General features: G+C 41.5%; 1 pseudogene; it reads right to left on the reverse strand.

Moving 5' to 3' along the window:
- LOC133022946 (uncharacterized) overlaps positions 1-14447 on the reverse strand; it is a 151237-nt pseudogene that overhangs the window by 107571 nt on the left and 29219 nt on the right.

The raw sequence follows: 14447 nt of genomic DNA on the forward strand, positions 1-14447 counted from the left end.
TAAGAGGTTGAATGATTTCCTCAGGATAAAACATTTTTCGGATAATGCAGCCGACAGCAAGTTGCCTTGTTCTGAGTGATGCCACATATGATGCTCCAGCTATTCTCTTCTCTATTGCTGAGAGAGAGCTGTCGAATGGATGTGGATTTCTTGTTATACAATTTCACACCTTATATATCTCAAAGATTTATTTAAAATGTATGTGAGCTTGAAGCAGCATGGCACTGTCAGATTGGGTCAGTGAGCTGTACACCAATCACTTAAGACTAGGGTTGCAAAGGGGGGAAACTTTCCATGGGAAGTTAACCCTCGGGAATTTTGGGAATTTTGAAAAAAAAAAAAAAAATACGCAAATTTAACGCTGAGCAATGAAAACATTCAAAACTCCATTTTAAAGATGTATGGAATGCAGCACAAGCTGCACGTTGAATTTCAACCCTCCACTGTGCATTCTTCCATCACATGCACAGATAACTCCCAGCATCCTTCACTCTACAGCAGGGCTACTGAGGCCTGCTGTAGTGTGCAGGACTAGTCAGGTAAGTTTCAATGATATTACTGGGGAAAATATATTAGCATGCTGATTGAGGATTGTTCATCTGTTCATCTATCCTATTTCCATTCATTTATCCATCAATTGTAAAATATGTTTACAGACGATTCCAATTGTTTGGCTAACTATTTATATCTCTGGCATTGCATTAGTGTTTTTTTTACAAACTTTTTTCTCATCTTATTCTACAGAACAATGCCACGTGCACTATCATGTGTGGAGACATTTCACCCCATCCAATGTAAAAGGAAAGGCTGTGTACATTTGCAAATACTGTGCAAAGACCTATGTTAAGAATGACAAAGATGCAGAAGCGTATAGTCAGGTGCCCAAAGTTTCCTCAGGGCTCAAATCAGCCTATGACAATACAAAATGTTTATATTTATGTCTGTATATGACAAGGTAAATATAGTTAGTATAAATTACCCACAATATTTCCCGTTAATTCCCATTAATTCCCATGGAAAGTTTCCAACTTTGAATATTTGAAACCATACTTAGGACTTACCAACATTTTTTGTCAAGGAGGTTATACTTTCACCCCTATCTGTTTGTTTATTGGTTTGTTTGTTTTTTAAGCAAGATCCCATGAAATCAACAAAACGGATTTCCATGTAACTTGATGAAAAGATATGGTTTGAGTCAGGGAAGAACCAATTCAATTTAAGTGAGGATCTGGATCAGTGGGTGGGTCCAGGAATTTAGTGGGTACTTTTCTTTAGGATTGCAAGATAAGACGCAGGCAAGCGCTCTGCTGAGTGCCATTCTAGTAATGTTCTTATATTAATCTCTTGATTATCTTTCATATCAATCAATTATTCAATCTAGCTCACATTAGTGAAAACTGCCCAGATGATAGTGCTGTTTTGTTCAAGTTACATTGAAGCAAAACACGTACAAAAAATCTGAAAAGGGACAAATGTGCACATTTTAAAGGGTCAACCAGAAATCATTTAGCATGTGTATATAAAATATCAAAACTGTTGTAGCCCTCTGGTCTCACCCTGGATGCGGAGGCTCTCCTGGTACTGGATAATGAAATACTCTTGGTTGTGCTGGAGCTTGCGCAGATCATTCTCAGTGTCCTGGGTCATCAGGCGAAGCTCCTCAAAGGCCTGGTTTATCTGCTGGTATTTCTGAGACATGCTGTCCATCATCCCGCCCACAGGAGAGCTCGACTGTCAATTACAAAAAAACGTGATTGAGAGACAAGGTAGCGGTAGGGGAGAGGCGGAGGAAATGACGATTTAGGGAACAGAAATTGATAAGGTTTTTTTTTCCATCAGACAGCTGTAAATTGTTTGAATTGTCTGTCATCCTATTTTTATGACGGTTGTTAAGCGAAATGGCTGTTGAGGAGAAAGCTGAGCCCGTCGCTGGGGGATGAGGAGCAGGGAAACAAAATGTAGCTGGACACGATGCATTGACCCCTGTGCGTGGCGGTGGTGCCATTTGACTGTGAAATCCCCAGTGGCCACAAGTAAAGTGGGAACACTGCAAATAGAGAGGGAGAAAATGCATTTGCTTATCATACTGAGGCAGACTGCATGGTCAGTTAAAGCTCTGAACAAGAGCACTATGGTGTCTTAAGGTTCAGAGTTAACAGGGTGGAATTCAATCAGCCGAAATATGCATTCCACTAATAGAAAAGGCATGTTGTGACTGGAAATCAATTCACCCCAGGAGCTGCTGAGAGTCAGATGTTTTACGCACTGCTGGCTTTATGGTTTTATAACCCAGTGCTTGTTATAACCATGAAATATTCGACTGCCATTTTTTGGACTGCCCTCCATATTGCAGTGTTTGCAGTGGAGAAATACAAAGGGCCGCTTTTACAAGGCCATTTTCCGGTATGATTGAATAAGTGGGAGTGTCTGTAGATATCACATTTATGATATAATGTGAGGGAATCTGCAGACTTTGGGAGATAAATGGGGGAAACAGAGGCTGACTACACAATCACCCACTATCTGAATCAGTCACCATTACGTGGTGGTGCTTGTGTTTGTGTTTGTAGGCTTTGTGCGGGCTATGAAGTGAATAATGCACGGAGAAGCCAAAGGTGTTTGCAAGTTCATATTTACGCCCACATGCACCATACTCACGTTTGTGGCCTCTCTGACGAGCCTCTGCTCCGTGTAGAGGATGTGTTTGATGCATCGGACCAACTCCAGAGGACAGCGGTCATACGTGCTCTGAAAGACAAGGAGCACATGTGCCGTGTTAAGGCCGGTTAGCCCCTGAAGAGTGGAGCGGCCGCTGCAGACAGGACTCGCCAATTTAGTCGCATCAAGGAAGCTCGCCGAGTTCTGGAGCCAGCGGCGCAGACACACTAAAACCCATTAGATGAGCCTAATGAGTCCCATCTCTGAAGCTCAACACTTCATATAGAGACATGACTCATTAGCATACCCCACATTGTCTCTCTCACACAAGCGCACACACACACACACACACACACACAGAACCAAAGTCAAGTGGTTTACGTGTTATAGTAATATATTTTAAATTGCAGTTTCACTTTCAGTTAAAAAAAAACACCGTTGGTGTCAGTTATTGTTGTTGTTTCCTGCTTCAAGTGAAAAAAATCAAGTTGCTATTGATCACACTGTTTTTCGAGGTGACACCACAAGTTATGAGACAAAGAGGACTGGGCGTCAACAGTATTTTGCTCACCTGCATTATTAGGACTTTTTTAAGGCTAGATTGGAGCGCCAGCATTTGGAAAGTGATATAAGCCACCACAGATGAAAACAAGAAAAAGCTGTGTGCTAGGAATTCAGGATTGCAGTTTCATTGTGCTCAGCAGCCCTCTCACCCGGTTTCTCTGGCTGGCTTTCGGGCAGATGGGAGAAAACAAACAGATCTGTGAACGGAGAGCTCGGTCATAAATAGCAGCGCTGGCCGGCGACCAAAGCCCTCACTTGAGCTGTCCTCTTGTTTTTCTCCTGGTGGATACAACCAGTTCTTAAAACATTTTGTCCACTGTGTACTCTTCCTCAGAACTATGACAAGGGAGGCGTCTGAGCCGAGCAGCTGTGCCTATCAACCACTTGCTTAACATCTTGTCACGTTGTAAACAATCAAAAGTGTTTTGCTGAAAACACAACAACAGCCAGAGATGATCTCATTTCTTTAAATGTCCCTCGGGAGTTGCTTCTGGTTTATAAACTCTAGGTGCTTGATATTTCATTTTTCAAAGACTCATCAAACATCAAAGATATTTTTATGGCAAATTTATCCTTCACTGATAAATCTGACAAAACCCTGCTTTTTTAGTAACTTTGGCCAATGTGAGCCCAATAGAGTTGTCCTGTCTGACTTCAAACCAAAGGTAAAAAGCTTCTCAGGGAAACACCGTTTATGAACAGGACAAGGTGGAATTTTTTTTCTGCTCATTGTCCAATGGCATCGATTCAAAGGATATATCTATCAAGGTGCTATAAATATTGTTATGCAGTTCAGTTCTGGTGGCGGTTGAGACATATTTCCAAGAGACGCACCTTGAGCTGGTTGGCGTAGTGTCCCAGTTTGATTTTGAGGAGGAAGCCGTCTTCTCCCACCTGGTGCTCAGCCTTGTTCTGCAGCTCCTGTATCAGATTGTCCAGCAGGCGCTTGGCCTTTAACTCCTCCTGCGGGTTCTCCAGGTCTATGACATCCCTAAGAGACACACACAAGCCAAGCAGACATGTATAAATGCATTCACATAGTTAGTGACTCTGATGTGTCGAAAAGGACAAACAGAAGTGGGCGAGGAAAGAAATGGGACGAATACGCCGAATACGCTATCACGAACAAACACGCTACACAAATATTTGTTGGCAAAACTGTGCAGACGTGCACGTTCTGTTTGCACTGAGGAGCAACTCACCAGAGCTGGCCCTCTATCCACTGGGACAGATAATGCCGCACCTCGATGGGGAAGTGCTGACCATAGAGAGACTGCATCTGGTGCAGAGCATCTCCCTGGAGCTGCTGGGCCTGGATCCACACTGCCATCTTCAACACCCTGAGGGCAGAAAAGGAGGTTGGCTATAAATCAGAGAGCAGGGAATGCAGATTGAAGAGATGATGCAATGGACGGGGATGTGAAAGAATGTGAAATAACTATGTAAGTTCCACAGACTGAGATTTCTCCACCTGTCGAGGAGATGAAGAAAGAGAGACACCTGGTATCCAAAGAGTTTTGTTGGGTGTGAGTATCTGGAATGCTCAAGCATGAATCACAGGGAACACATGCTTTTTCAACAGAATCATGTTCAGTGTTTAGAATAACAATTTATAGTATAACAAAAGGAAGCCCAACCAAATAAAGAAAGTGTTCAGATTACCAAACACTTCAACTTTATTCCCAATTTGTTATATTTATGATTTTCTCCCTTCATAACTAGATGCTGATTATTTTAATTTGGAGGAGGAAAGGTCTGGCTACCATTGGATGACTTGTATACTAACAGGTATCTGCAAATCAGGAACTATATCAGAGGAAATATTTCAAACTTGGAAACTTATAATTCTCCTGATGAACTTCAGTCCCGACTGAGAGCATCCGAGGACGTCCTGGGAGACCAACATAGGAGTGGAAGTCTAAGAGTGTATAGGCTAATTGTCTTCTTAGCGTCCACTCGAGACATCAGTTAATTCAATGTAAAGTCATACACAGACTACATTATGCAGAGGTTTACTTACACTCATTCTACGCATCCTTATCTCTACTCTGTATCAAATGCAAACAATCTAATGGAACACATGTCTGGGTTTGCAGCAGACTCCACAACTTCTGGTCAGATGTTTTTCATTACTACTCAGATGTCTATGGGGACGATCTTCCTCCCAATCCAGAAACAGCCATTCTGGGTTGTTCACAACAGTTAGAAACTTTCAATCGATACAGTATGGAATGATCAATACAAAGATGGTCCTTCTTAAGTCCTGGAAAAAAATAGATGTCCCCATGTTTTTTTTAAGCTGGCTAACAGAGCTCTCCAGTACTTCATATATGGAGAAAGCCCGATATGAGATGTCAGGGAAAGAAAGTAGGTTTAAATTTGGCAACCCTTCGACTATTTCCCAGTACTGAGGGGACCTGCGTGACACCTCCACACCTTCATGGTTTTTCAATAATTATCTCTTATTTGCTTTTCAAGGCACAATGTAATTGTATAGTCGAAGGGATGACCATAATAAAATTTGAAACATATGAAGCATGCATGATTTTTTTGATATTGGAGGCCAGCCCTGGACGGTGTGAGAGTCTGGGGTAACATTAGCAGCTCTGTCCTGATCTTTATTAGATCGGGGTAAGTTTACACTCCAGCAACCGCAGCCAACGGTAAGCGTGCCAATGCGTTACCTTACAGACACTTTGGTGAGTCCTCCTAACTCAAGACTTTTTCTCTTGCAAAGTTAAAGGGACCGCAGACCATAAGCAAAGCAATCCAAACATGCTTATTATAAAAAACACTTCTCAGTTTGACAAGTGTTTTTCTGCATCTGCATCTGCAAATGACCCAATTACTGGACAGATTTCCCGAAACTTGGTTGAAGAACCCATTAAATCCTTTCAGATAATAATGTAATGCATCTTGTGAAAAAAATCTAGTATGTTAAGGGGACTTCCATCAATGAGTACGTGCAATTTGCTGCAAATCTAAATAAAAAACTTGAATGGGTGGGGGGTGGGGGGTGGGACTGCTGGACTGGTAAACTGAATTTGCGTGAGCGTGGGAAGCGTGACAGGGAAGCAGAACTCAGAACAGTCGACTGATTCACCGTAAGAAATGTTACAATAAGTAAAAAAAAAAAAAAAAACAGAAGTTACTGCCATTTTAACTTTAAGGAAATCTACTTTGAAATGACAAATCAACAATGAATCCACAAATAACCGAAGCCGACTCTGTGACAAACCACTACAGGCGCACACAGTACACACAGTTTGGGGAAACGAAACCTACAACACACGGATGCTTCAGGTTTCGCCTCCATGAGGTAGAGCCGGTCGTGATCTTCTTTCCTCTCAACAGTTCAAACAACTGCTCTACATTGTGTACGGCTGTGTGTTGGTTGGGAGGACCTGGTGTTGTTAGGTCACTGCTGCCTGTTTCCAGTCAACACACCCACTCACCCCTTTCTCAAAAGGGGCATAGTCACTGTCAGTAAAAGACTGAGTAAAATGAGTACGCGGGAAGTTTGTGGTGAATGTGTTTATATATGTGTGTGTGTGTGGTTAGTGTATGTGCGCGTGCATGTAGTGTAATTGTAGGCGCTTGTGTACATTGTTCTGTGTGTGTATCTTTTGTGTGTCAACACGTAGCAGCACACACAGAGCAATAAGGCAGAACAGAAAGTTGATCTACTTTATCTCTTTGGTCTGTGTCTCATTTCATCTCTCATTCTCTCTCTCTCTCTTTCTCTCTCTCTGTGGCTCATTTCATTAGCTCAGCATAACTCCAGTACATAATATCCACAATACCCACAAGGCATTCTGTACATTGCTGAAGCCAATCTCGGAGGGATGTTCCTTTTCCTACTTTAAACTTGCATTTCCTCTCCAAGCTTGACTGTAACTTCAGTTTACAGTTTGGGACATTTTCGTGGTTCTTGCATAAAAGAGAAAACAGGAAGCTGCTTCCCTGCTCGGAATGAAACTGCTTCAAATCAATGAGGATCCCATGACTTGCACAGATAAGATTTAGTTATCGGCCTGATGATACTGGATAATAAATCAATTGAATGAAAACATCAAACCTTGTCATTAACCTTTCTTCTCATCTGGTCACCAGGCAGAGCACATGCATGTATGCATGTCATGAAATAAATCACATAACCTCATAGATGTGTCCATGTGGTAACACACACTGTATTCACCTCCGCCAAGGAGCTTAGGTTTTCATCTGCCTTTGTTTGTTTGTTTGCTAAGTTTTTATGCAAAAACAACTTCATGGAAAGATGTGTTGTGGGTTACGGGAACAGGGGAGCAGATCCAGGTTGTTTTGCTTAAATTGTCTTTAACATTCAGAGATAGACTTGAATTTTTTTAATTTCATCTCTCAGAAGACAATTCATGGACCTTGATGAAAATTCAGGCATGTTTTGGTGACTGAAATTCATCATGATATTTATTTATGCAATTTGGTGCAGAGCCAAATGAAAATGTAGATTTTGTGAATTTAAATGCTGTTTCATAAGGGGGCTGGATGAAACAGATTACCACAAACTTGATGGAAGGATGTGGTTTGGGTCAGGAAAGAACTTTTGCCCTGAAGATATTTTTTTCACTTTCTTTAACATTACAAGAAAGGGTTGTTCTTTTGTTTGACAATTTCAATCTAGTTGCATGCGTATTTTGGTGGAGCTTGATCGAATTTAAGGGGACCGTTGGGACTTGGTGGAGATATGCGCCCTCCTGAGTTATATAAGTGTCTGTCTAGGTAAGATGAGCTCAGAAAGATAATTCCACTCCTCACGGTATTCAAGTCCTTAGACACTGAATCCTGTCAGCCTCTGCTAAAGCCCCTGTACTATCACCCTGAGTGTTAACGTCAGCCTTTGACCTCCAAGCTTCATCCTATCCACTGAAGAACCAAAGCACAGTCTTCAGTGAGCTGCTAGTAGTTGTATGAGTGGCTCACTTCTCCACAGACAACAAGTGTTGCTTCATAAATACTGACAGATTGTTCTGGTAAACTGTGGGTGACTGCATGGCCGATGACTTTAACGGTCATAAGTAAAAAGTCACTTCGCACAGAACTGGTCATTGAGCATCTTGTGTTGAGAATTCGTTAAGGCTATAATTTAATCACATTGGTAAATTAGTTACCTAGTTGGCAAACTGAAAAATCACATAAACGACATTTAATGCTCATTCATCTTTGAGTTGTTTTTAGAATGAGTAAAATTACAGACAGAAGACGACAAACACTATATATTTCCAAAAGACAACTAGAGCGTATATTCTGCCATGGCCAAACAGTGCCTGTAAATTGCAATTTGGAATTTCACACACAAGCTAACAAATGTTGAAAAAATGCCCTATCTCGCAATGATTTAGAAAGTGAACAAAAAAAATCACTGGATCTAACCCCAATCAAAGCACACGCAAATCTAACGGCTTGTTCTCTGACCCATACCACATCCTTCCACCAAGTTTTGTGGAAACCTGATCTGTTTGTTTTCATGCAATTTTGCTTACATACAAACCAACAAAATAATAAATTGAATGTATTTCACAAGTACATTATCTGCGAGGGCATCAGTGCCCAAACTCTCAGCTGATTGGAGGAGGAACTAAACAGGAAGAGCATGAAACCTCTTTCTGAGACACCCACGGCGGCTTCCAGATTGTCTGTCTGTGCCATCCCCCTTTAATGCAGACATACACACAATGCACGCAGGGCATGCTGGGAGCTAAAGAGTAGGTTGTGCAGCCGAAAGACAGACGGCGAAACTGTGTGTTAACAAATCTGTCTGTCTCTTTAAAACAGATCTCGAGGGTGAAGGATCCAGGATGGCCGTCACTAACGCCTCTGTTCTCACCTCCACCGGGAGAACGAGATGCTTCCCAGCATCTGCTTCACTGTCACTAACCACAACATCCAAAACATCCAGGCATGAACCTGAGATATGCCGTGACAACCAAAGAGTCCCCTTATCGTTTTCTCTCTTCTCCACGTAAAACATTTTACCATTACTGCCAACTCAAACAAAAAAAATGCAGCTTACCTCTTGTTTTCAGCTCTGTGTTACCATGTAACAGCAGGAAACTCTAAAGAGGAGCACCACAAACCTGAGACAGACAGAGAGAGAGAGAGAGAGAGAGAGAGAGAGAGAGAGAGAGAGAGAGAGAGAGAGAGAGAGCATGAGGGAGAAAGCAGAAGGAGGAAGTGAGTCAAACTTTGGTGCTTCTGAGGAAGCTTTCTTTTCCCCCCCAAGACCGGTGCATTGACAAAAAGCATGAACATGAACGATTGAATGCGAGCTGAAAAAGGGTGAATGGGAAAGTCCAATGACCAGATTTCTCTCTATCCCGGTAGTCTTGGACACGTCAATAAAATAACATGATTTATGAGAATTTGAGAAATACTTCCCATTAGTTCCTCACTGATTAGTAAATAGGCAACGCTCTCTTAGAGATGATATGAAGGGATCTGGGAACTGCTACAATTAAAAAGACATTTGTGGGAAAATAACTGATGTCAGGACTCTAAAAGCTATAAATACCTGAACAGAGATTCTACACACTTTCGTTAAAAAATATGAAAAAACTGAAAGAAAAAACAAAGATGTGATTGTGTTAAATTACAGCAACTGCTGAGGGTGAAAAGTTGAATTCATATTAGATTAGGTGCAATTAAATTTGTATCTGTTTCAGCCCTGTGTCCTCTCTCACCCGTAATCAAAGCTTATCCAAAGTGGAAGATATAATAATTCTTGAAACGCCAGCTTGTTGGTTTTAATCAAAGCCATGAACATAAAGATGGAAAACATGGAAGCTCCCTTAACGGGAAGCCAAAACATCTTAATCGCCTCCTACTGGATGGCTGCAGTATAAGTCCTAAACCCCCTCCCATGTTAGCAGATCGACCAATTTAAAAAGGCAAAGTATGTGACAAATACATTTTAGGTTCTTGTCACACAGATAGATATTCATTTTTATGGTAAGTGTGGTTTAAATTTGTTATTTGATGCTATAAAAACGACGTGAAAGGTGATTGACAGCAGCGACTGACTGAGAATCTGCAGGACCTCGCTCCCGCGGCTCCAGCCAATCAGTGCAGCACAAACTCTGGCCCCAAATGACATCACCAGCGGCGAGTTGGCAGCAGGCGTATCTGGGATATATTGTAAAATTTTTATACAATGGAAGGAAGAGGAGATGTGTCGTCCATCTTTACTTACAGACTATGTTACAGATGTTCACACTTCCTGCCCAGTGAGGGACAGAGACTGAGTGGAAGGCGTTAGGAAAAAAACCTTCTGCAATCTCCAGCTTTCGCTAATCAAACGGTTTTTTTTTTTAAGTCACACAGCCCATCTCCTTTTCATCACCCTGAACTTATCTTGGTTCAGTCATAAACAAGAAATAATGCATTTATGAACATAGAAAATGGGGAATGACCCCTGATTAACGGCTATTATTTGGACCACACCTATTAAATCATTATTTCATACTCTTTTAATTGTCAGAGAGCAGAAACAATTATTCGAAAGCAAACAAATACATTGATTTTTCATGTAAAAAAGGTGAAGTTTAATAGAAACAGATCCTAAGTTGAACCTTCCAACTGTGGTGAAGGCTAATAACAAACTATTTGGGTAAAATTCTTTTAAATAAGTTTGACAGAGAGGGAATGACGATCATGGTTGTCCATGTTTCTTATTCCATTAGCAAAGTAACCACATGACCTCTCGGTGAGTACAGTACTGGCACAAACAAGAGAGCTAATATAAGGAAAGCCTTGTTTTTATCTCTTTCTCATAATTTATCTGAGAAAAACATGTGTGGGGTAAAAGGAATGTCCAAATAAAAGCAGAGGACGGTATCAAGTGAAAATGTGTGTTTTGTTCCTCTAATTCCTCCTGCTCTGTTTCCCATGCTTGTTTTCAGGACACATGTAGTGTTTGGCTGGATGGAGAGACTGGAAAGTGACATGGTGTGAACAGCTTACAGAACGCCATCACTCTCATCCTGACGCACATAAAAAGTCCATGAAGTTCGGCTTACCGTCATTGAGAAAGCTCTCGTTTCTGGCTGGACCCGGAGGAACTGAACATCAGGAACCCACATGCTGGCAGAGATCTCCAGACAAATATGCGAGTATCTTTATTTTGCTGTCTGGATCCGTCTTCCTTGGCTCAATCCTACTTTTCTCTGCCATGCCGCTCTGTTTGTTCAGTTTAACTCTTTCTCTACCTAAAAAAAACTATTGAGCTCTGCGCTGCCTCATTTTCTGCAGCAAATCCCAAACAGGGAAAGAATTTAATCTAAAAGTTTCGAGGTTGCGTCTAGAATTTGTCAAGGTCCCGCCTGTGTCTCGCTGCTTATGACCTCCGCAGCAGCCCCAAGGTCACACTGCTTCTATAGAGCCCACATCAACCCACGGCTCATTTCAAACCAAAATACCGACCTGCTTGATGATATTGAGACTCCACTCTCACAAAACAAATAGATAGAAAACACAAAATACGGGGAAAGGAAAAATGTGGAAGCTACTAGTCAGTAGAGTAGATCAAAAAATATGTTGATACCAGAGCTCTACCAATATCAATATTAAGAGAAAAAATGTCCAATAATATTTCAGTCAATATATATAGACATACCAGCTGGCTGATGATGTAATCTGTTATGGGCCTGATATGGATGTTTGTTTAAATTCTAAAATCAAGTTGTATCCATTTAATTGTACTTTCTTTATTTCACTTCAATTTCAAGCCTCAATTTATTCTTTGTCGTAAGGATTTGATGGAACCATTTATATATTTATATATATACTGGGCAACATATCAGATATTGGCTACACTCTCTCCCTAACAATATTAATAACAATTCAATAATAATATAATTGCTAAACGCAAAGATGTTGTCAAACATATGACTTATGACTAAGAAATGTAATTGAGGCTTGATATTTTACAACAAAGATAAGAAAATAAGTCCTATTGTCAATAACAATGAATATAAAGAAATCGCAGATCAAAGACTCACATTATACGATTCCTATCAGCCAACCGATAAATGAGTCGGGCTACAGCTGATATCAGCAGTGAAACATCTATAAAAAGCCATGACACACAAAACCAAACACCAGTGACCTTCCAAAAAGCCAGAAGTGCACCATCCTCACTGAGGTTTACCAATGCCTAATGTCTTTCTCTTCCCATAACTCAAACTATGTGAGGAGCGTTAGGCTCCGTGTGGAGTCGGGAGATTGTTAGATCAGCTGGACGACTGTCCCATCTTACAATGTTCTCAGAAGAAGAAGATGGGCAGAATAATAATTAAATACGACTGCCCTCCTGTAAAGGCTGCATTTGTGAAGTTGATATTGTTCAGGTGTCAAGGGGGTGATGATTCAACTCTGTGGTTGTTTGTCAGACCTTCGTTTTTGGTCGGACCACAGTTCGCTGGAACTGGAAGGTGTTGCTGGTATTTTGTTTGCTCTCACACACAAACTTTGACTTTTACCTTGACTCACTCTTCAGGGATCATCGGCTGTTGTTCTCCTTTATCTTTATTGCCATTCTTTTCAAAAAGAGGGGGAGAAGACCTTGGCTGCATCTCCAAAGCTGTTCTCACACTTGCCTATATACTGCCAACACATCAGTCAGTAAGTCAGTCAGTCAGTCACTCACTCTCTCATTCAGTCACTCTCTCACTCTCCTACTCAGTCACTAAGTCACTAAGTCACTAAGTCAGTCAGTCAGTCAGTCACTCACTCACTCAGTCACTCTCTCACTCTCCTACTCAGTCACTAAGTCAGTCAGTCAGTCAGTCAGTCAGTCAGTCAGTCAGTCAGTCAGTCAGTCAGTCAGTCAGTCAGTCAGTCAGTCAGTCAGTCAGTCAGTCAGTCAGTCAGTCAGTCACTCAGTCAGTCACTCAGTCAGTCAGTCAGTCAGTCAGTCAGTCAGTCAGTCAGTCAGTCAGTCAGTCAGTCACTCAGTCACTCAGTCAGTCACTCCCTTCAACTGATGAATTGCCATTTAAAGAAATAAATCCACGCTGTGTTTGACTGTTGAATTTCTCAGCTTCAGAACAACGCACAGTTCAACATTAGGTTAAATAAAAAAATTAAAATATATTGTTTTCTCCCTTCGGCCCCCTTTTACACAGCCTTGGCAGAGATGAGGGGAACAACTGCACCGGTTTTCTTTTTCGCCCACTGTGCAGGATGATGGCATATTTATGAGTGGAGAACGTCTGGGAATGAAAACAGGAGAGCGGCTTCCAGCTAGCATTACACAACAGTTCAAACCAAACAAATCAAAACCCCTGTCCTAATTCAGGCTGCACAGGGTTCTCCTTACCAACCCAGAGAGAGGGAAAGTAAAGGCTGATTGCCTCATTTTCACGCTTCCCAAGCTTAGTCTTACAAAACCTAACAAAACTATGCTAAATGGCACTGAGAAGAGCACATACCTCCGCCCAGGCCCAACAACAGTCCCCATATGAAACCACAGTTTCAAACCATGAGTTTGATTTGGATCTGCAGCAAATTGCACACGCTCATAAATATTAGTAACATGTTATCGTCAAGCTCCATTAATTATTAACCAGGAAATCATAGAAAAGAACGTTCTCGTAATGTTGAAGAAAGTGTAAAAAAATCCTGGAACTGCTACAACCCTAACCCTAACCCTACCCTAACCCTAACCCAAATTGCAATGGGTTCTCTCCTGACCCAAACCACACACTACCCCCAAGCTCCATGCTAATCTGTCCATGAGTATTTTTGTGCATAATCCTGCTAAATAACAGACAAACTAAATAAATCACGGATGAAAACATAACGTCAATGGCGAAGGTCCGAACCAGTTCACACTAAGTAAATGTGATCCCCGCGCCTTTCTTGAGAAAACACAAAACCCTCAACGTTATCAAAGGCACGGCCTCAAAAATGCAGCCTCCAACATTCTCTGTCCATGAACCTTCATCTCGAGCTGTTCATGCGCTGTCGTCGTCCTCAAAAAGCACAAAAATTACTTTTACGCAATTGTTGAGCAACTAGCGGGAGGGGGGGAAGGGGGGGTGAAATGCATCAATGGAAAATGAGCTTGCAAACTGTCACTAAACTCCCAATAAGCTTTGTAACACCGACACACATCTGTCATCTCATTGGTTCCTTGAGAGGACTGAAAAGCACTTATTCTGTGATAAGGACAAGACCTCCTGTGCTGA

The sequence above is a fragment of the Limanda limanda genome, chromosome 17 (assembly GCF_963576545.1).
Source record: "Limanda limanda chromosome 17, fLimLim1.1, whole genome shotgun sequence".
Taxonomy (NCBI): Eukaryota; Metazoa; Chordata; class Actinopteri; order Pleuronectiformes; family Pleuronectidae; genus Limanda; species Limanda limanda.